At 39.7% G+C, this 27,172-nt stretch overlaps 1 long non-coding RNA gene across 1 annotated transcript in view; it reads right to left on the reverse strand.

Moving 5' to 3' along the window:
* Positions 1-13,800: 13,800 nt before the first annotated feature.
* LOC117755953 overlaps positions 13,801-27,172 on the reverse strand; it is a 29,924-nt gene continuing 16,552 nt past the window's right edge. The window contains exon 3 of the long non-coding RNA XR_004612702.1: positions 13,801-14,296. This is a non-coding gene — a long non-coding RNA (uncharacterized LOC117755953). The remainder of the gene's footprint in view (positions 14,297-27,172) is intronic.

Here is a 27,172-nt window from a genome sequence, read left to right on the forward strand (position 1 = left end):
ATAATCCTGTATTTTCTCATCGACTACTGATGACGTGTACGTTTTTCGCGACAACTACTGATGATGTAACGGCTTCTTGAAAGGCTGTACCAATTCTTAGGGGAAGATTTCAACCACTACCCCCTTGTGACTCCATTTCAAGGAGCAAGATAACCCTCGAAAACAAGGGGTAGGGGTAAGGCCAAGGTGTGAAATGGGATTGGGCGTTACTCTCATTTTAACCTCGTTAAAACAAATGAATGGTCAACAGAAATGCTAAACTGCTTTGGAACAGGTACAGGAAGTGTTGCAAATACTTTTTACATATTCAACCGATAAAGAATTTAAAACTGGTGAAATAAATGTTACTGTCTATTTTACAGTGTGGACGCTCTAACCCGATAACATGGGCGCCAAAATGAAAATCAAGACGTTCCGTGACGCATGCTGATCACACATCCAATGTGGCGCAGGTGAACTGACCAGCTGATGCTTTTAAACATCCATGTAGTCTCTTCTCTCATATACACACAGAAACACAGTACAGTGTGTATCAAGTTGGAATTAGAAGTGGTGGCTATAAAGCTATTCAGCATGTAGAGAACAACGCATGAATTTCACTCAGGCTAAAATGTATTCACCTGGTGTGCCAGGTGTTAATTTGCTGATTTTATTGCTAGAATGAAAAGCAGCAGGGCTCTGAGTCCTGGGGTACAGGATGAAACACCAGTGAGTTCTCATTAGTGCAGGCGAGGTCCAAATTGGTATTTTATTAAAAACAAGTTACGGGCCATTCAGCATCATTCCCCTGTGTTGTAATGGGGATGGTACATTTTGTGTCACTGTAGTTATTATTACACTGGCAGTCTGTGGGAAGCCTGAGATGAATTTAAAACAACTGATGCTGTTTCAGCTGCTTTTCCAATCTGAGAACATCAGTGAGGGGACCACAGATTACTGATAGCACAGTTGAATGAAAACAAAGTGAGTGTCCTCTCTGGGTTAAAATGATCTTGGTAAAACTCTTGTTGAGATTAAAATGTCTTTCAAGAGAGACCTGGCTCATGAAAAACACAGTTACAACAATGCATAGAAACCACAGAAAACAGACTAGGAACTGTTAGACAGGCCTTTCATGAATAAAGACTGCCATTATAATTACACTCACAATTAATTTGACTAAAATGCCAACTTTATGTATTTGAATTACATATAAAATGTTTAGGTAACTTTAATACATAAGTTAAATGTAAAGGGTCACATTGCGAGTTCTCTATTATGTTGAGTTGATGTGAATAAATCAAATAACTTGAATGTGATTTGATTAAATAAAGTTAAACTTATACATTTTATACAATGATACAGCCTGAACTTAAGGGTATGTTGAGGCTAAAGGTAAATCTGACCTTTAGCCTCAGGGTATACCAAGTGTTTCAAAAGAATTGTTAGGGTGTTCAATAAAATCTTTTTTGAGGAATTCAACGCAACACTCAGTTGACCTTTTGCTATTGGTCTCTGAGGGAGAGGCAGGGTTAGGGTTGGGGTATGTTGTACCTTCTTTTTAGTCATATTCTATGCAAACATTATATAATGAGGTCATGATTATTTTTTTCTTTCACCTGACATCGTAACATTTTCTTCGTAGTCCCTGCCACTCTCCCCTCTGCGCCATCCACTCAAGCAGAAACAGCATGAAGATAACAGAAAAATGAATGTTGCCCTTTATTTCAGATATCTGAACTGAGGAGGTGGCCTCTGCTCCGACAGGTGTTTGAGACAGAGAGAGGTGTGGTACAAAGTGGAAAAGAGCCACTTTAAAATGCTTTTGCACCAGCAATCTGTGACCTACACGCTGACATTCAACCAGACTGTACACAAGTGCGGCTCGCAGAAAAGAGCAATGTGAAACAGAAAGGTGGGCCAGTAATTGTTTGACCTTTATGTTGGCAGTCAGGTGGAAACAGTGGACAAAGACAAGCTTACCCTGACTGGGGAAAAGTTAAGCCTGACACTACATGCAGGGGTAGTGGCCGAAACCCCAAATCCCTTGTGTGTGTAGTTCGGATTTTGCCTGGCTCAAAGTGTCAGAGCTGTTTTTAGAAGCTTAACTGTTTAACTGGTTTCCATTTATTTCATATATAGTTCAATATGCCTATATCTAGTACAAGCAGAGTTGAGTTTCTCCACCCTTTTAAGACTGGTATGAATATTAAATGCATTTATTCAAACCTGAAGTGTCAGGGATTCTCTCTGTAATTTTAGCTACTGTTATTAATATGAAAGGGTGTTTCAAAGGATTTATATTTCCATTTTCAAAATGCAGTGAATAAGACGGACAGACAAAGTCATGAGCGAAATACATTGTATGTTTCTGCGTGAAATTTGGGTTTTCTCTGGGTTCTCCAGATTCCTCCCTCAATCCAAGGACATGTTGATTGGGTTTAGGTTAGTTGGAGACCCTAAATTGACCCTAGAAGTTAATGTGAGTGTGAATGGACAGTCTCTGTATGTTGGCTCCGCGATACGTTTGGCGGCCTGTCCATTGGGCAAAAGTCAGAGTACATCCCGCCTCTCGCGGCAACCCTCAAAAGATAGTCTGTAATGATAATGAGCTGATATGAAAGGATGGATAGATATTTTATGTATACACAAAATCTATCCCACCCAAATGTGACAATCAGAGAATGTGCTCCAAAATGATATTCGTGTGTTGGTCTACGTCGTCAAACAAGCTCTTAACACTAGGTTTGGCACCTATGTCTTCCAACCCATTTGCCATAGATTTAATTTAAATTTAATCCAATTTAATCACCCCAGTAATCATGTCACACAGCCAGTGCGAATCATATCAGGACCCTGCAAATGATGCAGCTCTTGTGCTCCTGTGTCGAAATGTCCTTCATGAATATCATCTGTGCAGCAGGAGCTGGGAGAGGCTGGGCACTATGCTTGATGATTACTGTTGTCGAATACTGTCTAGTATCGGGATGTGGGTTGGTTACAAATGAAGTAGAATGGGTTCAGACTGTGAACTTGAGTTAATTTCTCAACCCTATTAACCATGTTTATCACCATCAGCGTCATCATCAACACTGTTAGAGCCTGTTACGGTCAGAGTCCATCACTGTCACCATCACCAGAGACTAAATTCCTCTATGTTAGCGAGGCAGCTCAACAGTCCACTGACAACGTGTGGATGGAGGAGTGCGTGGGAGTGAACGGTGCTGATATTGATTTGAGGTCATGCAGTGCTCAGGGTCACTCAGTTCATTGAGATGGAAATGTACGCATGACAACCAGGAATGGAAGACACTGCAGCTATGAAAGTGTTAGTCACATAAAACCCAGGTATATCTTTTGAGTAGCCAGCCTGTCAAACAACACTGCTGAAATGTGTTAACCGTCTGAGCTTGTCGGAAAAAAAGAAATTAAACAGGCAACACAGACAATGACGACAAACACTAAATAGTTCCCTTGACTCCAACAGAATTCACTCTTCTGGAGCTTGGTTTAAAAAAAAAAACATTGTGCTTTTTTAAGTGTATCGATTCTAAAGGAGTTTATATTGTGCCCAAGGGACTGATGTGTTCCAAACCTTGGGGTGTCATTTAAAAAATAAATGAAAATAACCTCAACCAGATAGAAAAAAGTATTTAGATGCTGCTTTCTTTAAAAGAAAGATGTCAAATATGGAACTTTTTCCTTTGTTCTATTCCACAACACACGGCAACATAGAGGATTTGATGAGGACTGTGTCTAACAAACAGGATATTTGACTGCAGTAAGTGCTTTGGTGTTTGCCTTGAGGAGGACGGAGGTGAACATCAAACAGGGTTTGTCTGTATTTACATATTCAGCATGTTCCCCTTTTCTCACTGTCTCTCATCTGTGAAGCCGGTGCCCTCTCTCTGCTTTTCCCTTCACACCTCCTCCCCCTGTTAGTAAGGATGTAATCAAATTGTTAGCAGTGCTATTAGTGATGCTAAGTTCACCAGTCACAGGCAGCCAGGCACATTAGGTATCAAACAAGGGAAAACATGAAAGAGAGGAGAGAATGAAAACCCTCAAATCTAATTCTACATTGGCACCCCATAATCATCTATATTATTAGGAAAAGTGGTGCTATAACATCTGAGGGTGGTAAGATAGTGGTTTGTTGTGCTTAGCACTGTCGCCTCACAGCAAGAATGTTCCCGGTTCGAATACCAGTTTGGCCGGGGGAGTTCTTACTGATTTCTCCGTGTCTGTGGGTCTGTAGCTCCCACCCAGTCCAAAGACATGCAGATCGAGTTAGGTTAACGAGAGATTCTTAATTGACCGAAGGCATGACATGTGACCTCCGGGTAAAATCAGGAGAATTGGTTACGGAGGTTACCCACAGTCTGCCTGTCACACATGCACAACACAGACGCTTTCAAAACAGCAACAAATCCTCCTCTTTATTCAGGAGAGAGGTGAAGCATTAACTCCGCTGCGTAGATCACGTGATTTTGTTTACAGTAGCCCGACACCGTCATCAGCTCCTATCACCACAAACTCTCTAGACATCTTTGTCGGTGTCTTCTATCTGTGTGTGTGTCTATGCTTTTTCAACAGGGGATATTTGTTTCCATTTAGTTTTTTCATTTTTGCGTCTGTCGTGTGTTAGAAATGAATCCAGCCGGGGATCATCTGCTGTGTTTAGACATCCACTTCTCCTGGATTTCTACGGACTTTATACTAGGAGGCGAGGCGGATGAAGTCCGCAGTAGAAACTGCGAAGGGTCCAGTGCATGTCTGAAAGCAGCTTATGTTGGTCCTGAGTCATACTCATGGTGCATAATGCCTAAACTCAGATAACCCTTGAATAACTCAACAGATCTGCTCAAGAACAACAGAAGACAGTACTCAACTGTTTTATAGATTTTTTTGGACAGCCTGTCAGACACAATGGAGCCTCATTGGCAAGAGACAAGGATATGACTATTTAGTGGTCAATACTTGAAACCACTTGAGCACTGTAGTGTATACAGATACATGCTGAATTTGTATGAACTAGTGAAGTGAAGCTGCTATCTCCACATCCAATTTAACAGCAAGTTGCCCAGAAATGTGTGACAGATTTCTGTGACAGCTTCATCTGTTTTATCTGTTGCTGTCTTGCAAACACAAAGCTGAAGAGGAATTATTAGTATTTCTATATCATTTTCTCTGCTCTTTTTCTTCATTACTAAGCTGCTCCCTGATACCACTGCTAGCAGCTACTTGTATTCATCACGGTATCCAAGATGGCCACAAAAAAGTGAAATTAAGGTGAGACCTCCCTGAAACATTAGGCTTTTTGTTGACTGTTAGTATTCTGCCAAAATTCTGTAGCTGAACAGACTTAATGGGAACCAAATAGCATCATAATTCCTCTGTATTCAACCATTAATCATCTCTTTTCACAGTACGTGTGACCAGATTTGGGGGGTTTTCAATAACAACACCATATTACATGCATGTAATCACCATGTGTTATCACAATACCTCGGGGTCAATACATAATGAGTTTATCATGACAGCCTAAAATGAAAGCGGATTAGTGTAATTCACAAGTTAATAACAGATAAACGGAGGTTGTGAAAAGAGACTGGATATGATTGCAAGGAGACCATGGGCTGGAGACCCGTGGGGAGGTGCAGACGGGTTACTCAGACACTATTGTTCTCTTACTGCGCGCACACGCACACACATGCGCACTCACACAGCAATTTCAGCTACCAACTGTAATCAGTCCATGTCTGAAGTGACTGCACCACTCATCTGATTTTCATCAGAAGTTTCTTAACTGAAATCACTGCTTTTCTTTCTTGCACTTTAATTTTTACGCCTCTGCTGCTGAAAGCCAGTGGCTGAAGTTACTATGTTTTCCAGTTGTCCTTATGTCTGTCCGAATGCACATACATTGGTGTGTCTGTCTTTCCGTCCATCCCATTCTTGTGAACATGATATTTCAAGAACGCCCAAAGGGAATTTCTGCTAAATGTTCTGCAAGCATTCAGTTGGACTCAAGAACGAACTGATTAGGATGTAGTGGGTCAGAGGTCGAGCTCACTGTGGCCTTACAAAGTACATTGTTGGTCTTGTGAACGCAAGATCTCAGGAACACCTTGTGGGAATTTCTTAAAATTTTGTACAAATGTTCACCTGGAGTCAATGATTAACAGATGAGAATTAGAAGTTCAAAAGTCAAGGTCACTGCGACGTCACAAAACCCCTTTTTTGCCTTGTGAATGCATTATCTGAATAACGCCTCAAGAGAATCCAATCAGATTTGGCACAACTGTTCACAGATTAATAATAAAAATAATAGCTTGAATTTATATAGCGCCTTTTAAGACCCAAGGACGCTTTATATGTGTCAATGGGGACAAAAAGAGAAAAGAAAAGAAAATAATCCACACAAAACAGGACAGAAATAAACAGCACTAAAGGCAGGGTGGAGTTTTTTGAAGCTGTCCAGAGATACAGCATTTCGGATTTCGGTAGATTAACTGATAGATTTCAGTGGTCAAAGGTCAGACTTACCTCACAACATTTTTGGAGGAAGGTGCAGGCATACAACCACAGGGTGGTAATTCTTGCTTTCTTCTTTTCCACTTTGGTGGATTCTTTCACGTCACTCTTCTTTCCGTCTTTCTATCTGTCATCAGTCAAAAACAGTTACAAAAAACTATACCTCCCTGCTAACACTGTTCTTTCAGATTGCTGCAGATGCTTAAACAAAGTAAAGCAGAACTAGGTCTACGTTACTTTATGTTGAGGAGTTATTCTAGTTATTCAGTTATAATTAACTCATAATTATCTAGTTATATCAATGCAGATCTAGAAATAAAAGACCCAGAACTGGATTGCTTTGATTTTGCTAAACAAACAGGAAAACATCCATTTACAGGTGATAGAAGGAAATTGCAAAAGTAGGAGTCTCTAAATGCCCCTGTGTGAAGCTCCTTTCTACAAATCTTCAATCAGTAATCTTCATCCACCTTTAAAAGGTTCCACCTCAGTGTCGCTCGCTCTTTGCAAACACAAATCAAAGCGACAGAAGAAATGTAGGTCGTCCAAAATTGTTTTTATTTGTAAATAAATAAACTGTGAAACGTGCAGGTGCAGAGAGCAGTGGAGTTACATCTCGTGAAATCATCTTGGGATAAAAGACAGTTCATGCTGGGATTCATTTGCTTTTTACTATAATGAAATTGCATATTACAATGATTTTTTTTTAGCAATAAACATAAAATGTTTTGTCTGTAATTACCATTATAGTTTTAATACTCAGACCTTTTAAGTTATTGAAATTAGTAAAATACGACCATGTATTACCATGGATTACAACAAAACATGGAAGGGTGTAGTATGGGTCAGGGAAGAACCCATAACATTTTTGTGTGGTTTCAGATCGGAGGGCAGATCCAGGATTTCCTTTATTCACTTATTCACTTTAACATCATGAGATAGGGCGTTTTTTTTAACCTTTTTTCAGATTTCTCAGAGAATAATGTCATGATTCGGGGACTGGTAGTTACTGATATTTATATGGGGGTGAAATTTGGTGCAGATCCAAATAAATATCTGGATCTGGAATTTAAGCGGTTTCTGAAAGGGACTCTTGGCGGATGTATGCACTCCACTGACCATTCTAGTTCAGGCAATGTGGATTCAGCCCTTATAAATATGCACCCTACTATTCCTCCCACAGTCTGACTATGCACGGATGACAACTTTAGCCTTTGAGCACTTTCAGATAATTCCGACACTTGGTCCAAAACATGTCAATATTGTATTGACTGATAACCAATTTCAACCTTTAACATCTCTTCCCCAGTGGTATCAATTGCATCTTTAATGAAGCTGATAATTTCCCCAGTGATGAAGCTGCAATCAATACCTGCAGTCAACATGCTCCTTCATTGGGAAGTCATCAAGTCCTGGCTACTTCCTCATCTTCCTGGAAGATCTTTAGCCTAATGTCTTAAATATCTTTTTTTTTTTTCATTTACCAAACCTCACTCTGAGATAGGGATAATTCCCAAAGAGCTGAAGCTTTAAAAAAAGGAGATAAGAGTAGAATGTGTCAGATGTAGCCATTCCCTGGTTTACAGGCTGCATCAAGAACAAGGTTACAGTACAGTATCAGTGTCAATAAACTGATATTTGATATCTGCACTTCTGTAAAAGAACATTCCTTTTCAGTTTCTTATCGATGTGACTGTCATGTAGTGCCTGCTCATAACCTTGACGATCAGCAACCAAGACAATACAGCTACCATTGCTATGGACACGGTAACTGCATTGTTATTCATGTGCTGCTCTGAGAGCTTGTTGGTGAGAGATGAGTATGATTTCTGTATTTTGCCTCTGATAATCTTGTGGATGTCTACTGTGTCTTACTCACACAAACACTCCATAAACACACCCAGCAGCAGGATCCTTCAGGAATGAACCAGGTTCATAATCATGGGCAGCATCACCACTTACTTAACCTGGTTGGAAAGCATCATGAGGTGAAAGGACAAATCTATCATTAAGGTTTCACAGACGGCAGTTCATGAGAGCAAGGTCAAACAGCAGAAACTGAGGACAACAAAGCTACTGACCAAGAGATGGCAAAGATGAGTCTTCAGTGTCTGGGACAACTGCCAACTTATCTAAATATCACTCAACTTGTCTTCAAGAGACCTTCAAAAAAGAATAGGAACGGGCAACTGGGGTCACTGTGAACAAGTGGTTGTTTTGATGACTTGTATAACACACAACAAATGCAAAAACGAGAAAAAAAAAAGAATACGAATATCTCAGGCTGAACAGAAATATGAAGGACTGGATAAAAACTGCAATTGCAAGGTTAATATCCCTTTATATTCCTTCTAAACTCTTCCTAAGTTAAAACATTAGTATTATGTTGTTTAAAAGGTGAATGAGAACCTGTTTTCTTTGCATTATTAATTGTTATTTTGACTATTGTCTACAATTAAATGTTTTAAATTTATACATTTTTATATTTTATTATATATTTTATTTTGGTTAAATGTTGCCAGCAGTTTATACAATTAAAATAAATGCCAATTTTATTCAAAAACCATACATACTTAAAATTCAAAAACCTGATAAACTATTGCAGTGCTTTCTTAATTTTTTCCTGAGCTGTTTGTTATCTTTCTGATTGATGTCCAAAATAAATCTCTCCACCTGAGTTCTTGGAGGACTTTTCTAGGATTCATGACTGCTCTTGGAATCTGTGTATTTTTTGTAGAAGTGCTTGACTAGTAGTCAATGTGAATGTATGCCTCTCAAGTGTGTGTGTGTATGTGTGTTTAAATCTTCCAGCAGCCAGAGATGGGGTTATCTCAAAACCCAGACTTCCCCTGTTACCGGCTGTCGGGCATAGTGATGTTTTTCCCCACTTGAAGTTTTTGTGAATTGGTAGCGCACGCACGCGTCTCTCTTTAGTTGTGAGGACAGTCATTGATATAATGCATTCCCAAGCCCCTTACCGTAACTTAACCATAAAAATGTAATGCCTAACCCTGACCTTAATCTAATTCTAACCCTCACCCTAAAACCAGGTCTCAGCCCTCAAACAGCCCATTGAATTTGTGAGGACCAGCCAAAATGTCCTCACAATGATACTGAACCAAAATTGGCCCTCATAACTATAGATACACACACACACACACACACACACTCACACACACAGACAACCATGTCTTCTCTCAGGCATTCCAGTACTACAATCACTGAACTCTAATTTATGCTAAATTTATATTACAGTGCGGATTCATTTGCTCGTAAATGTCATGAAAATGACATGAAATGAAATCATATGTTTTTTGCAACCCAACTATCAATTGGTATTAATAACAGGGTTGAAAACTCCCCATGACACCTTCACCACCTAACAAGGTAACATACATTGGAAACCCCCCACAGCCAGACTAATCTTTGAATATTGGTGTAGACCAGGGGTCGGCAACCTTTTTGACAATAAGTGCCAATGTGAAGATTTCTTGTTACCTAGTGTGCCATATCAAAAGAAAATTATATTAAAGGGGACATATCATGAAAATTCCACTTTGTTAGTGCTTCTACATGTTAATGTGGGTATCTGGCATGTCTACCAACCCGTCATGCTTGAGTGACTGGAATGAGCTTCCTGTGTTTTGTGTCGTAACAATACACTGGAAGTCTCCCTACATGGCCTTGGCCCACCCCCCACCTGGACACTGCACGTTTGATTGATTCTCCCTTGTCAGCCTGATCCTTGAAACTTCTTTCGTGCCTTGTCTTTAAGAGGCGCTTAACACTGGACGTTTTTTAGCTAGCGGGCATGCCATCACCAATACACCTGAACGGCTGCACTTCACGGAGATTCATGTGGGAAAATGCGAGCAGCGCCGGCTGCGAGTGGACTGTATACTAGTGTGCTTTAGTTGCTTAGTGTTCTTTTGTTTTCATGGTTCAAATATTGAAGTAATCACAAAATAATTACCCCCGATGTCGTAACTAGAGTGGCATCTGCCGGGACCCCCGACGCCGGAACTGGAGTGACGTCAGCCGGGACCCTGCGGCGCGGGACAGGGACTGGAGTGTACGCTGCCGGGACCCCCGACGCCAGAACTGGTGTGGCGTCTGCCGGGACCCTCCGGCGAGGAAGAGGGACTGGAATGTTTGCTGCCGGGACCCCCGACGCCGGAACAGGAGTGGCGTCTGCCGGGACCGTCCGGCGCAGAACAGGAAGCGGAGTGGTCCGTGCCGGGATCCCCGACGCCGGAAATGGCGCGACGCCGGCGAGCTAGTTCTGGCAGGCAACTCGACCTGCGCTGTTTCAATCGCGTGACACTCATCATGTGACACACTTCACTCGCCACTACCATCTACAGTACTCATCCACCTCATTAGGCCGTCTATTTAAGCAGAGGGAATTCCCATCCCTCTCTCTGCTTCCTAACTACTACGCAGTATCACAGACAATTGTCTCAGCCCCTCCACCACCCCAGCATCCACCTGTAGGCTCCGACGGGGGGTTACAGTATTAGCTCATCACTCCCATCATTCCTGTGTATCATATGGGGGAGTGATTAAGTCGGAGCCTAGACGCCAAACACTAAACCTGTTCTACTGTTGAATAAACATTCAAACGTGAGTTGTCTGACTGAACTGGAGTGGCGTCTCAGAGAAAAACAGAGATCTCTTCCCGAGTCTCTGCTTGGTACTGGGTGCCCGCTGAATACAGCTTGTACACCAAGAAATCATCTCTGCTGGGTCCATGTTTTTTGGTCGGATCGTTCTGTCAGGATGTGTGAGGCAGTAGGACCCAGACGCAGAGTATTAACAAAAAGTTTAGTTTAATGCAAAAAAACGAGTCTTTAACAGACAAAACAACAAAAGCACACAGGAGAACACACAGGAGGCTTACACAGGAGATGCAGAGATGCAGAGGCCTAGGAGACACAGGATACGAAAAACACCGGAGATCAGGACAGGAGATCAGGACAGGAGATCACAACTAACAGACGACAGACCAGAGAACACAACTGACATACGACAACGATCCGACAAGGACAAAGGGAAGCACAGAGGCTTAAATACACACACAAGGAAGGCAGGGGCAATTGGGCACAGGTAACACATGAGGACTGGTGCAGACAATCACAGACAGGAAGTAAATCTAGACACGAGACACAAGAACCCAGACAACAAAATAAAACAGGAAGTGAAGAGAAAAAACACTATGAACAGAGACTACAAAATAAAACAGGAAACAGAACATGGAGTGGGAAAACCAGAGACACAGAAACACATAAGCACAAGAATATACATGAAACACGAGGTACTAATAAACTGAAAACACTTTGGAAACGGTGTAAACTAAACATTGACAAATACAAAACCCTGACAAGTTGGTCGTCTCCATGTTGGATGACCGCAGGTGATCCATTGTAAGAAAAGTAGTTGTAAAGTAGTTTTGGCCGTGAAGCGCTGGTCTACTGACGGTCGTCTGTCGTGGTTTAAGGACGTTGTCAGAGAGAAGATTCTCGTGCAGCTGTCGTCTACTAATGGTCGTAGAGTCTGATTCTGCTGAGAAATGTTGCTCCTTTATATGTGACTACATTGGCTTTGATATCAAAGCCAATAAAGAGTTCTAAATGTGACATCTAAGGATCAAAGGACTGTTGTTTTTGTCATTTGACCTTTACTAAAAACATCAATGCACAAACTGTTTGAAGTGATTTGAATGATCTGAATTTCAATTGAACAGTATTACTTAGATATACAGTATATATACATCATGAATATAAATAATAATAATAACAAATATATAAATATTACGTATAATTACTCTGATGTTAATATGTAACATCATCTCTCTGTGTGCTTTAACTGACTTAAATTTAAATTGATATTTTAAATGTATTTCCCTTCAAATGTATATAAATGTATCTATAACCTCAGAATTCAATAACAGGCATTGGTGTCTACAGACGCCATCAATAAATTGGCTGAATTAAATACACTACTAATGAATCATAATGTGTTCAGTCTTGGTGATCTTAATTTAGACCTCAGCATCCATCAATCTTAAAACATCTAAAATCATTTAACAGCTTGTTTCACATCTCTCTCACTCCAACCTCAAGGATTCTGCTTAGTCAAGCTTAACTGACGAGATACTGACAAACCGACCTGACAAATATCTGCCAGTGGTGTTTTTGACTTTGGTATTAGTGATCATTGCCCGACAGTTTGTACCACACATCTGAAACGGAGTAAAACAAATTCACACACAGTGGACAGGAGGAAAGTGAAACATTTTAATGACCAGGGTTTTGTACACAACCTTTACTCCAGACCAATTACTGACAATCTAAAAATGCCTGAATTAATGTTAAGCTATTATACTAGTGTTTTGAACTCAGTCTTAGACAAACACGCACCTTTTAAAAACACAAGAACAAGATGTAGCTCAAGTCCCTGGTTCACAGCTGAGATTTCTAACTCAAACTATTCCAGAAATACTGCGAGCAGCAGAACAAATCCCTGCCATCGGCTCTTCTTTAGACAGATGAGGAATAAGTCAGTGCTGCTGTCAAAAAAGACAAATCTGACTCTTACCCGAAGTCTTTTACTAATTCTTCAGTTAAATCTGGTGTGTGGTGTGTTTGTGTTAGAGCCGTGAAGATGATACAACTTTTGTCTAGCTCGAAATTCACATATAATACTGTATTATTTTATCATGATAATCATAACCAGCTTGTTATCGTTGTAGTTACTAAGTGTGAATCTCTATAAACATGTGAATCTGCAGAATCTTTAGATCAGGGTCCTTCTGGTTATATGTGAAGAGTCAGGGATGTGAGGGAAGAAGAATGAGAAGAGAAGAGAGGAAAAGAATGAAGGAAATGAGACATGAAAAGTTGCTGAGTCAGCAGGAGAAGAGGAGGATGAAAAATTGGACAATAAAAGGAGTGAAGAGCAGAGGAGGAGAAACAAGTAGAGGTTTGGAGGAATTTAATATTATAAACACCATAAGAACTCTTAATACATCTTTTAATTTATATTTTTGATTATTTTTCCGGCAAAAGAAGGGGCTTTTTGAGGGCTTTAATTATAAATTATATTTCATTATAGACAGATAACCAAGGAGACTGTACAAGCAACTATAAATCATCTATAAATGAATAAATTACACAATCACACATAACACAAAATGGGTTACTCTAACCAAAACAATGAGGGATGGACTACAGTGAGTCCAGATATTCTGTACAACATATTCTCCAAATTACACTAATCAAAAATCACAGTTTATCTATACGAAATTCGCTTAAAATCACAAGTCACAATTCAATAAAAAAAAAGACAATTCGTAGACGTCACGAAGTAGTAATAACATGATTTATCACAAAAACAATACATGGATGTAGACAACTCAAATAACATGCAATTTGATATGTAAGTTAAAACAATCACAGTTTATCTATACGAAATTCATTTAAAATCACAAGTCACAATTTTATTTTAAATAGAATATAAATAAATAATTATATCACTAAGTCCAATAAAATATAATATATTCATAGATACACGGTATCATGAATGATAATATAAATAAGTTTATTTTTATTCACAGTTATAGAAGTAAAGGATCACAGTGGAATCGACAAGGGGGAGGAGTTTGTGAGAGGCAGCCTATAAATACAGGAGCCCTCAGTCTCCTCACTCACTCTTGCTCTGAACACGTTGTAGTGGAAGGACTTCACAGCCTCAGATAGAAATATTTTGCTTTTACACGTGCCTAATTAGACCTGAAGAAGACCCAAGAGGGTCGAAACATAGTCAGGAGGCAACACAGTGACAAGGTCACGTGTTTTCAGTTTGTTTCTTTGTGTTGTTTATTTAATTTCATAAATTTGACCTTTTAACAAAAAATATTTCACACTTGATTACATATATCTCACTAATAAATATAAAAAAGTGTTATTACATCCTTATTATAAATTATATTTCATTATAGACAGATAACCAAGGAGACTGTACAAGTAACTATAAATCATCTATAAATAAATAATTAAAAAACACAATCACACAAAATGGGTTACTCTAACCAAAACAGCGAAACTGGGACCAGGTAGCCCCCTGGGGGAAGGACCGCGCACTTTCCGCCACCTTCAACAGGAGGCGGGCTCAGTTCCCCTATCCTAACCCTGTTTTTTATTGCTCTTAGGTGAATTTAAACCTTGTAGAAGTTTAATTAGAATCCATTGGTGTTAGTTATTTGATTTAGTAGTTCCCCATTTCTCTCTAATTCTCCTGTAAGTGATTCAGTTTCATGTCTGTGTTTTATACTTATTTCTTTGGTAATATAGTTCAAATGCTTTTTTTCTCAATCTGAAATGAGTTAGATCTTTGTGGCAATTGTAATTTGTCTGGGTAAAATATTGATTTATTGTTAAAGAATAACATTTTTTTCATAAAAGTGGTTTGGTTTTTATCTCTAATCCAATTGTTTTGTAACTTCTTTGTGATAATGATTTTAGTATTATATGATTAAAGAATGAATTTGGTCATTCTGGAAATTTAATTAGGGTCCTGTTGCTGTTTGTTTAATTGTTTTAAAATCCGATCCCATAAGATTTGAAGTTTTTTTTCTTTTTAATTGCTATTTTTTTACTTTCTTGGTGAAATAATTTATATGATGAGGAAAGCAGAGTCGGGGAGAGAAGCCTTTTTGAAAAAAAGAACATAGGGCCTTCACAAACAGGTGTTGGGGTTGATTAACATTTTTTTATTTACATTTCAACAACACGTTCAACAAGTTTCTAATAACAATGTAAATGACAACAATGAATCCAAAAGGGTTTAAAACTATTATTATTATATATATATATTATGTTGAAATCTTCAAAAAAAAAAAATAGCAACAATTTGCACATCTTTCCAGAACCGCTGTTCGTACTCAGTATTTAACTTTAACCCTAAGCCTACAGGAACATTTGAAGCCACTGGCAAACCAGTCACTGGTTTCTGGTGTGTTTCTTTTTTCATTAAAGTATTTAAAAATGGATGGTTTAATCCTGTCCACAACCACTGAGCATATTGATGTGGAGATTACAGACTCAGTGCTTCTTTCTCCTTCCAGGTGTTCTTCATCAGATGATGAAACATCCATACCCCGTTTTCGTTTCATCAGCTTCATCTCCTCAGGAGACAGTGGTGAACTGCTGTCGGGTTCGTCGTCACAAATTGGCTCGTCACTGTCTGAGCTTGTGTTTGTAATACTGGCCAACAGAGGTTCCGCAGCATTTTGACTGGGTTGGTCCTCTTTAGATGAGTTTCCAGTGGCCAACTGGAGAGCCTTCATTCTGAGCTCTCTTGTTTGGTAGCATGTTTCCTTGTCCGGGAGAGCCACGTAAAACCTTTCTGCCGTGTCTGGGTCGTGGCACATGGCTTTGGCCACCTGCCGTCTCTCCTTCTCCAACAGAAAATTGTTTGCCTGGAAACCCATACAAAGAAATACAAAATGGCCAGATTACAACTTTAAAATTCTATTTTAGGGTTATATTTCTTACTTGTGTGGAGACGCTGCTCCTGATTTTGTTAAAATCAATCTTCCCTGTCATCCCGGCATCCTGCCATGCCGTGTTGAGCATGTTGGCGGGCTTGGCGATTTGCAGGCCGAGTGAGGTGTGGAAAACGTATGGGCAGTCCTTACCTCTCACACAGCATTTTCCCTGGCTTATCTGTCGTAGCCACCCAAATTCTGTCTTGTCTAGGCAAAAGGCAGCCTGGCCAAAGGACCGCACAGTTTTGTGATCATCAACCTTGGGAAATAAAACACAGTGAGAGATGAGTGTTGTGTTTTGGAGGGCATGTTTTAACAGTATGACCTGCTTAAAAATACTAACCATGACCTGGAACCGATTTCCATCTGACCAAACCTGACAGTTGAGGACATTCTGTTTAGTCATGTTGGTCAGAACGACTGATCTATGGCTTCTCACAATGGACAAATAGCCCATTATAAAGCCAGTGAACTTAACATGGTCAGCCATCTGGGACCCTTCATGGGCTTAGCGTTCTACAAAACATACCACGATATATAATTAAAATACAGATATTTAAGAATGTAAGCTACCAAAGAAGAATGAATACAATATGATTGAAGAAGTCTACTTACCAAACAACTCAGGAATTCTCTTCCTGGCAGCCAGCAAAAACTCAGTTTCTTGTGACGCATTCACCTGATTGTCTGTGAAAACAGTGGGACATGCACAACTAATGTATGAGGTTCCAAGTCCAACTTTCTTTAGATGACAAGAGATAGATAGATATATATGTAGATAGATATATATGTATATATATGTATGTATATAGATATATATGTATATATGTGTGTGTATATATATATGTGTATATATATATGTACAGGACATTCTATGTTATGTTTCGAAAGTACACATTACCAGACTGGAAGACATTGACAACATTTACCTGTCTTATGTCACATCACTTTTTGCCGGTGGACCACCACTTTTTTTCTGGACCTCAGCCTGGATCCTCTTCATTTCATATGCGATCTTTTTAAAGTCGGCCGGTTTAAGCCAACTTTGTTTCTGGAATGAGTTTTCAATATGTTTGAAGAACATGAGAACATTGTTTATCATGTTCTTCATTGTTGTTGGAGCATATCCCTTCTTTAAGAGGTATGATGGCCATCTGTGGTAAAAGGAAGCCATAATTAAGAATTAGAAAAAATAATTTGTGCCTGGATAACTCTGAAACTTATCATTTTTTGATCAAGAAATATATGACACAAAAGATACGTACGTGCGCAACTTTTCCATGTTGTTAAGGAATTTGAGGTCGTGGAAGATGTTAGTTACAGGCAGGCCAGCGGCCATGTAAAGGAAGAAATGGTGCGCATGGCTTGATGCGCATTGTCCCGGTCCTTTTTCCCCATTCTCGGCCCCAGGCGAAACTTTGCATAGTCCTCAAGTATCTTTTCTGCATTAACAAAACAGTAAAACAATAGTTAAATCCCCCCCAAAAAACAAATAGAAAAAGGGAAAGAACCAAGTAAGTGTAACTGTCTGTCTCCTCTCTCCCCAAAATTACAATTGGAAGAAAAAAGGAAAACTTACCAAATAAATGATTTTGCCTCCTCCCCTTGCCGACCTGTTTCCCTTTTTGTGCTGAAAGTGGAACACTCGGCGGTACCCGGTTGGGTTCAGGTGTGTGAGGCAAGTTCTGTGGCAGTGTTTCCATAAGATGCTCCACCTTCATCTCTAGCGGCTGCAACCTTTGTCCAAACTGGTCACATGTACAGCTGCAGCCACACGGCTTTGGCATTGCACTACTCGACCCTTGCACAGGGGTGGAAGGGAGACTGGGAGATGACATTTGTGACTGCGCTACAGGGGGTGAACTGGTCGACACTAAAGGATCAGCCAAGGATGTGTCATCACTCTCTGACATCCTGAGGTGTAAGTCATCCTCCTCTGTCTCCTGGAACTCAACAGGCTGAGGACTGTGATCTCCAATGAAGTGTGAAAGATACAAATTGCAAACTTAAACCCTGTGGTTCCAAATTTCAGTCTATATCATAACATTTGTGGTTGTTACAGACATACAAAAATCTATACTGCTGAAAGCTCAAGTTTAATGTGTATAGTTGGATAGAAAATTCAATGAGATGTGATGATGTAAGCCTTCTTATCAGTGCCCTTGTTAATAGGGAATCACAAGTAATAACACAAATTCAAAGTACCAAGTTCATCAGTAGCAGATATGTCCAAGGTCGAGACCATTGGAACATCTGGGCCAGACTGCCGCAGTTCTGCGAGCTCCAGAACAATGGCATTCCTCTTGGCCACCTTCATTATAGGGTCTCGCTCCTATTAACATAGAATGACTTTTGGTAACATTTAACAGGCTTTAAGTAGAAAAAAACATTAGTTACAACATATCTTACAGAAGTTTTCTTGTCAAATTAAAAACAATTGAATATGCTTACATCTGCGGAAGCCATTGTGTGTGTCTCCTGTAGGTGCTTGTCGAGGCGGACAAGCTGTTTCTTGTCACATATTCTGCATGTCAATTTCTATGGAGTTCTGTGGTAGGAAATAAAGAAATAATTTGTGCAGGCATAACGGTGTATCTAGGTATAATTATGAAAAAACGTTTCTCAATCTCACCGTGCATTTCCGTATTGCATCAGAAGCTGGAACTCCTGTTTACTCGGAACTTTGTGGGACACCAGCAGGTGTTGCTTGAGGTTTTTGAATGTGACTGAACACAATCCGCACAATTTGCCCGTCTGTGGATAATTAAAAATAACACTCCCTATTAATATCTACTCACCATCTTGACAACCCAGTCTTGTTTTGGAGTGATATGTGATTTAGGGGGTCTAAGAAGTGTTTACAATGTTAAAACCATGGAAAAAGGAGTACATTCAAACAATATAAACTTTTTCAGGGGTTAGGGTTAGGTGTGAAGAAAAGCCAGAACCCTTATTATTAAAGTGTTTTAATCAAACACCTCTGTTTCTGAAGTGACCCTCTCCTTTCCTCTCACAGGTGCAGCATTCACACATTTGACTTCCATCTCCAAAGTAGCTGGCTCCATAGCAGCATGTGAACTCCTCCCCAGGTGAGGTCGGACGAATCACTTCCACATATGCAATGTTTCTCTCACCAGCAACGTACTTGCAATTTGGGTTACAGTCGTGGTTGATGAAAGCTGCAGGCCCAAGCCACAGCTGAGCGCAGCGTTTGAGTGGAAAAAATACCGCTGAAGTCATTTACTCCTTCCTTCAGCAATGCTTCGTCAGCAGGATTCAGTTTTGCAATGCAGCCCAACAGGACCTCGACACGCTGTCCTGCAAGCCACTGCCGTGTGGAGGTTACTTTTGCTCCGTTAATCTCTTAAGTGTATCTGTCACAAGATTCGATTTTAATTTTGATTGAATCATGTGAACCACAGAAGCAACATACATTCAGAAACACTGAAAACAATTACTAAGTTCTTACTTTACGCAATTACTAAGTTCTTTTCATTCCTCTTCTATGGTTTGAGGTTTGGAACAAATGTCTCCTGGAGGTTCAGACTGGAGGTCGGCACCAGTGGGTTTTTATCCTCTTCAGTTGAGCTTCAAACCAGAGATATCTGGTTATTATTTTTTTTTCAGGCAAATTAATTGGTTTCGAGGGCTTTGCTCAACTTCTTACCAAACTTTGCAGAAAATTTGAAAGTGGTGAAAATGTACGTATTCTGGAGTAATTTTAAATGGGCGTGGCAAAATGGCTCAACAGCGCCCCCGAGTTCACATTGACCGATCTTCACAAAAATCGATACACAGGTGTATCATGACCAGACACAAAAAACAAATACATTAAAAGCTAAACACTGTTGTCTCCTTTTTCCCAGTGAGGCCTGCAGAGCTAAAATATTGTCATTGCATCAGGTATTACTCATATTATTACTATTTACAGGTTGAGTCAAATTAAGCCGCAGGCTCCACTCCTGGTGGTATTATTCATTTCACACAAATTGTGACACAATCATTTACATGAGATGGATAATCAAAATTATGTTTTCATATACTTATTCTACAGGCAGCACAGTAGACAACCTCCATTTGAATTAATTGTCTGTGAATTTCAACCTGGACTGCAGAATACTAAATCCTCCCTGGTTGTTGCTTATCTGCTTGTTGTTGGTTCACATCCAGACTCAATAACAGACACATAACACTAAACATGGACCTTATATATGGGCATAGGAACCAGGTATGTACCTGTAACCTGCTGATGTGATGGTAAATAGTTGTGGTGTACACCAGGGATTTTGAGCTCTTAAAGGCCCCATATTTTACACCTTTCTGGGATTTAATTTGAGGCGTTGGTACCCCTATGATATATCAGTGGTTTAAAGTCGAAAAAACTGCTGCAATGTGTATTTCAATGTCCTATCTTCTGCCTCTCTGAAGCTGCAGACAGAACTGGCTGTTTTCACCTGCCTCTTGAGCCACTCCTCTGATTGGCTGACTGCTCTTTGAGTGACACGCGACCAGGCCTATCACCGGTCTCATTCTGGCGAATTTGACGATCTCTCTGGCTGTAAACACAGCTGAAACACACGTCGTATGTTTCGATAGAGATATAGAAGACCAGCCGGTTACAACATGATGTTTCAGAACGGTAAGTTACACCGTCCTCGTGTTTGTTCAAGTTTTAGCAGGACAGTTGGCCAATGAAGGAGTAACGTCCCGAGTTACAGTACGGAGTTTCAGTCCCGAGAAACCGTAGTGAGCACACCGACGCGGCACGTCAGAAGAAATAAATCGTAACCGCTGGTCTCGAACAGTAACGTTCTTAGGAGCAATGTGCAGGGACACATTCTCTTCCTTGCATCCCTCCTTGCTTTCGGTGTGGAGGGGTGGTGCGGGGGTGGTAGGTTCGGAGGCTGGACTGATAGTCCATTCTAAGAAATATGTTATCAAAACATCTCGTTTTGCACTCGTCTCTCAGCCCCACCCAGCTAGTGAGTGAAAAAGTCCAGAATGACTATTTTCATACATTGAGGGTCCCTACTGACACCTTTAAAGTAATTACAGATAGTAAAAGCCCAGAAAATTTATTTTACACAATATGGGCCCTTTAATGCCTTGAAGGCTCGCAAGTGGAACATCAGATTTTTAACACAAATTCTAATTCGTCCCGTCTCTTTCACTACCAGTCAGCACCTGACTCATCGACATTATCATGACGTAGATGCAGCTAGCAAAGCAATCACTATTTGTCTTGTCTTATTTTTCAACACATTCTCGCACTCACGCAAACACAAACATACACACCTGCATGTTTGCCGAGCAGCAGCTGTCTGTATTTGGGTTTCATTCCAAATTGCAAATTTTAAAGTAAATCATTTTCAGTTAATCTACAAAATAAATAAATTACGTTTTGTCTTTTTCAGTATTTACCCACTACTGTTTTTATTTATTTTATTTAAATGAAACAAACCGAAAAGGAAATACAGGATCAGGCCCCAAGAGGTCATAGGCCCCCAGGGACCAATGTCAGTCAGGAGTTTTCTTAGAATTTAAAAGTGCTACTCAGACTAATCATTTGAATTATGTAGCCTGAGTAGGTTGTCTGCTGCTTACAACAGATGCATAAAACATTCAAAATCCATATATTGAACAAATCTAAGAGTCACCTAAGACTGTTATAGCATAAATATGTGAACTTTAAAACCAGAAATAGAAGTGTGGTTCAGCACCTCAGACAGGCTGCTCATGAAAAGAATCACTGTTGGCCTGTTATTTCTCGAGAATTGAATGTCTGTGGAGCATTAGTTCATGTTTATTTTTCCCTTAATATGCATTTTAAAAACACATCAGATTTGGACAGGTTTATATTTTGATATAGTCATAGATATGATTTATTTGAAATTACCCCACATAATGAAGCATACTTCAAATTGGCCATGAGAAATGAAGGATATCTAAATATCCAAGAAAACATGATATTACTTATCCAAGAAAACATGATATTACTTATTAAGAAGTATTTCTTCAACTTTTCTCATTTATATGTATAAACTGTATCATGGCTAATTCATACAGATACCTGTCTGGCTGCTTCAGATGCTGAGAGGATGACACTGTTATTATCTGATAAATAATGCATTCCTTCTGTAGCTACTTTAGTCCTTGAACATGGCACCAGCTGTGGCTGCTCTAAATAAATTCTCAATTCAAACAAACAGTAAAGAAGAAACCCACACCTATACACTGTGAAGACTGACGGTACATATCAAAAGTTTTTCTGTTTGTGAGAATGAATGAATGAATAGTTGTGTTTTATTATCTCTGTCGTTCTCTCTGGGACTGTCCTCTGGAGGTAAAGAGGACGAGATTAAACAGTTTTCTACGCTGCACAGGAAAGGATCCAAGACTTAAGTGGAAATCCCTGTGACATCCAAAACATTGCATAAAGTGAAGCGGTGCGGCTTTGGACCTCTTCTTTGAAACTGATATTTTTATTGCAATAATCTAGGTCAAGTCTTTTGGCTGGAACACAGAAGTCTCTGCCAGTGTTAGGACACATTTTAATTTCTTATTTTGGCTCTGTTCGGTTTAGCTGGGATAAAATATGATGAGATGCCTGTGAGTGAAAGTTCAAGTGCTCAGTGACAGCTTGGATCACTTTCAGACATATTCCAGCTTTTGTTTATAGCAGTTGCACATACACAAAACAACGCTTGACACTGAGGTGTCCCGCTTCCTTATACGGTATAACCTTACACCTTACCTTGCATCTTTATGCAATAAATTACAATACATTTAATTTAGTGGATGCTTTTATCCAAAGCGACCTACAAGATGTGCATTCAACCATGAGGGTACAAACCCAGAACAACAAGAAGTAAGTACAATGTTCTTCAAGAAAGCCAAACTACAAAGTGCTACTAAAATCGCTACTTTTTGAAATATTTTTTTTTAGACTATGCTCCTACTGAAACCAGTGCAGACAATGCTGATGATCAGATAAAGTCACATGTAGCAATGATAATTTTCAAAGGTTGACTGTGTTTACATGTGCAGTAGTATCCCGGTTATTATCAGGGCTTTGGACTTTCCCATTTTTGTGTTCAAGCATGTAAACGTCATATCCAGATTTCATTGTCCTGAATAAACCCTTGTCTCGGTTTGAGAAACTCAATTTTACTAGCCGGTGCATGTAAACATCGAGTTTCTGAACATGCCTGCACAGGCGGGGCTTCATCCGTTCTCAAAAATGGTTCAACTGTGACACACAGCCGGTAGAAGGATACTCTACTCATACGGAAATATTGTACCCTAACCCACTGAACTCCATCATGACAACCTGATCCCACCAGTCACAGCTGCGTATCTTCATCCACTGGGCCCTGGTTATGCACTGTGGAAGTGACAGCACGACACCGGCCAAAGTGGAGGACGTGTTCAATATTTGCTGTCGCTCTCGCCTCCCACTGCTGCCAGTAAGGTGGAAAATCCAAATCCACAATGCAATGCTGGCTTTTAATAGAGTGGCCTCATTTTCAATAGCCACCATACAGGAATCAAATTTGCTGGTAGGTGGTGTAACCATGGTAACTTTAAATGTCACAGGCGCCTGCGTAGACGGCACACAGTTATACATAACTGGGATACTTGTACATATCATGTATACTGGGATGTGAATTACCAGATTATTCAATGTTCTATGCAAACACCTTCTCCCCAACATGATAAAAACCAGGTTATTAGTGCACATGTGAACACAGTTATATGATCTTATTAAACACGTCCAATATGTTTTTACATGAGACCTTTTACATTCAAGGTCTGAGGAGATTTGACTCTGGAAATTGAATGAGATGATGATGATGACACTTAAATATCAATGACTCCTCTCAATGGTTGTCCATGAGGTTAAACCAATTATCTTTTCATTTAAATAAAGAAAAAATTGTTTTAATTGAATAGACTGTTGACTAGTAGTGCCACTAATCCCCGTGTAACAGTCACGATGACAGAAAAAGACCAGAGACAGTTAACTGCAGCCAAGTCTAACTGGATAAACCTAATTTTGTTCAGTGTTATCAGGATTATTATTCTGTTGCTTCCACATGTTTGTTTTATCACAGCTGTAACTGCTTAACAGCCCAGGAGAAGTAATGCACATAGTATGTTGTACGTGGGTGCTCATATCGATTTTAATAAACTAGAATGCTGTATCTCTGTAAATGTATATACCCTGATTTATTGATCAGTAGACCATAATGCAATCTTGACATGTGTGTTGCATTATTTCCTCAAGATAACATCTATATCGTGCCTGTTGCCGACATACGGGTGAACGCTGTGAGCTCAGTATCAGGGCTGCAGTGAATTTAATCAGTGAGTTTATTATAGCATTGATTGTTCTGAACACTCAGTGGTGAAGTGAATCCATAGGAAGAGGTACAGACACAATTATGTTTAAGATGGGGGTAATGCACATTTCCATTCTCTCCTGAAAATCAGTAAACCACTGGATGTTACACTCTGAGACAGTTGGACGTAGACTTACCTATTAAGGTGTGGGGGGGGGTAAAGATGTCTGACCATCATGTGTGACAAATCCACTGGGAAATATAACCTGACTTTGTAGTTTCCCTTAGTTCTAAGAACTGCTTTAGCGACTTTTTACTTGATGTTTAGATTTTAGTTTAGAACTACAACTTAGCTGTTGTACTACCTACTCGGGTTATGTAGGCAGATCCATCCAATATATGCACCACTCATCCATTGACGGTCGCAGTGGAAGATGTGGGTATAGATTCCGATCTTAACTGTTGAAGAGATAATAGATGGACCAGTTTTCCCATTAATGTATTCGATGATTATTCAGTTGCATTAAATTAAAATCTCTTGCATACAACAAAGGTGCACACACACAGACCAACACACACCACTCAGACTGCACTGTTTGTGTGTTAAGTGCCTCGCTGATACTAAAACAGAGTGAGGGAGATCAGAGTCAGAACAGATCAGTTTCTGCTTCATTTTCATTTTTTGTGTATGTTAATGAAACCTTTGGCCCAAACGCTGTGTGTGTGTGTGTGTGAGACAGACAGAGATCCAACATCTAGTATTATCAGTTGTTTCTGCAATGCGCCTCCACTGCTGAGAGAGAGAGAAGTATAATAGGTCTTTAATTCATATTTTACACTATCATATTTTCTGCATTTATTGCAATATTTTTCATCATTTGCATTCTTTGCAAATGATGTCACAGACTGCTCCCCACGTCAGACACAAACACCTATTGTACCACCTACATTGGACTCAAGTCAAACAGAACAGAGAGAGTTTAGTAATAAGAGCCAGGAAAGTTCAGTCGAGGGCTCAAAACAAACCCAAGACTCAGACACTGCAAGAGCCATTAACCCGCGACGCAACATATGGCAGCTCCATCACTTATTATATAAGCTATAATGTTTGAGAATTTAAATATCCAGCTTTGTAAACAGGAAGGGGATTCATATGCCGTTAAGCTGTTTGACTATAACAATGTGCAACAGTTGTTTTCTATTATGATTTCTTATTATACAAGACAAAAAAAAAAAAATCCAATATGCATCACACTCCTTCCGATTCAGACATGTTGCTCTTTGTTGTTCTCTCATGAGCTCCTGCACCCTGGTGAGAACAGTTGGCCCTAAATAAAATGCCCATAGTTAAGCTTTGCACAGAGCTCTACACAACACACCACGGGCGGTAGAACTTCACTATTGTTTTTCGTTTTTCTTCAGAACCCAGTTTCTGAATGCCCTCTACAAAAGACTGGATTCAAAAAATGTTTTATATTTAAACATCTTTCTTTGCATTAGAAATAAAAAGTCTGAGCTTATATACTTAAACGAGAGCATTTTCAGTTCTAAAGAAAATGATCCATGACAGCTTGAGAGAATTAGCGGCGTGTGTGTGTGTGTTGATATTCTCCACAGTGTTGACAGTCAACAGAGGGTTTCCTAAATCAGTCTAACGAGATTTTCTCCCATTGGATGCTCCCCCCTGTCTGATTGGAGATGGGGATAATTGTCGCAGCCACAGAGGAGAGACGACGAGAATACAAATTGCTGCCCGCAGAGAGAAGGGAGCGGGGAGTGATTGCTATCGCTAAAAGAGAGAAAATTACCATCTTAAGCAGAATTGATTGGGGCCTTGCTGAACGGAAGGTTTCACTTCAATAATAAAATCACATCAACACTTGGACTTTTGTGCCACTGACATCACATCATCAGAGTCTATACAGTCTATTTATGGAAACCACTCGCCATAAACAAACACAGGGAAATGAGTCTTAGTTTTAAAGGCGTTGTAATTGCACAGTTTTACTTTTCCTTCGACTGTGAAGGCTCAAGAAGCTTTTCTCAGAAAACACTGCCTCTAAGGCAGTTGTGATGTGCACTTTGCCTGTGATTCCCAGTCGGCGGAGTTAGGTTCCTCTGAGATATTCATTCATATTCACACATGCACTGCAAGGGTACTTTACTGGTACTTCCAGCAGAATGTTGAAATCAGTCAACTGCAGTCCCTGCCCCCCAGGATACCTCTTCTTTTGTGATGTTTTTCTAGGAAAAGGGTTTTCTGTGCAACAATAAAATACGACAACTCTTATGAGTTTTACTAATGAATTTCTCTTTTGATTTTCACTGGACTCTGTCTTAGTTACTTAAAAAAATTATTATGCTGTATTGTTGGACTAAAAATATCTTAGTTACATCTAGTGGTGAACAATATGACATTGATTTATAAAATTTATGCACAACGAAGTAAAATCCAATGTCGTTTAGAAAGCTGACGTGTGTTAAAGTTCTAAATATACACTTGTTAAGGAATGGAATATATGTTCACAGCAAGAGATTGCACCTTTCCTTTCAAATGCCACCAACAGAGAGCAATTGGGCGCACACACACATATGGAATAAATAACAACATTTAAAAGTCGAAAACCATCGGATCACGTGAGCATCTTAGCAAATTCAAGTCTCAAGTCTGGTCTACAGTTCACACTATTCATTATCTTATCTGTAGATATTTTAATCGTCACTCATTTTTATTCATTTCAAACCACAATGGCACCCAGTAGAGTGC

The sequence above is a fragment of the Hippoglossus hippoglossus genome, chromosome 22 (genome assembly GCF_009819705.1).
Source record: "Hippoglossus hippoglossus isolate fHipHip1 chromosome 22, fHipHip1.pri, whole genome shotgun sequence".
Classification (NCBI taxonomy): domain Eukaryota; kingdom Metazoa; phylum Chordata; class Actinopteri; order Pleuronectiformes; family Pleuronectidae; genus Hippoglossus; species Hippoglossus hippoglossus.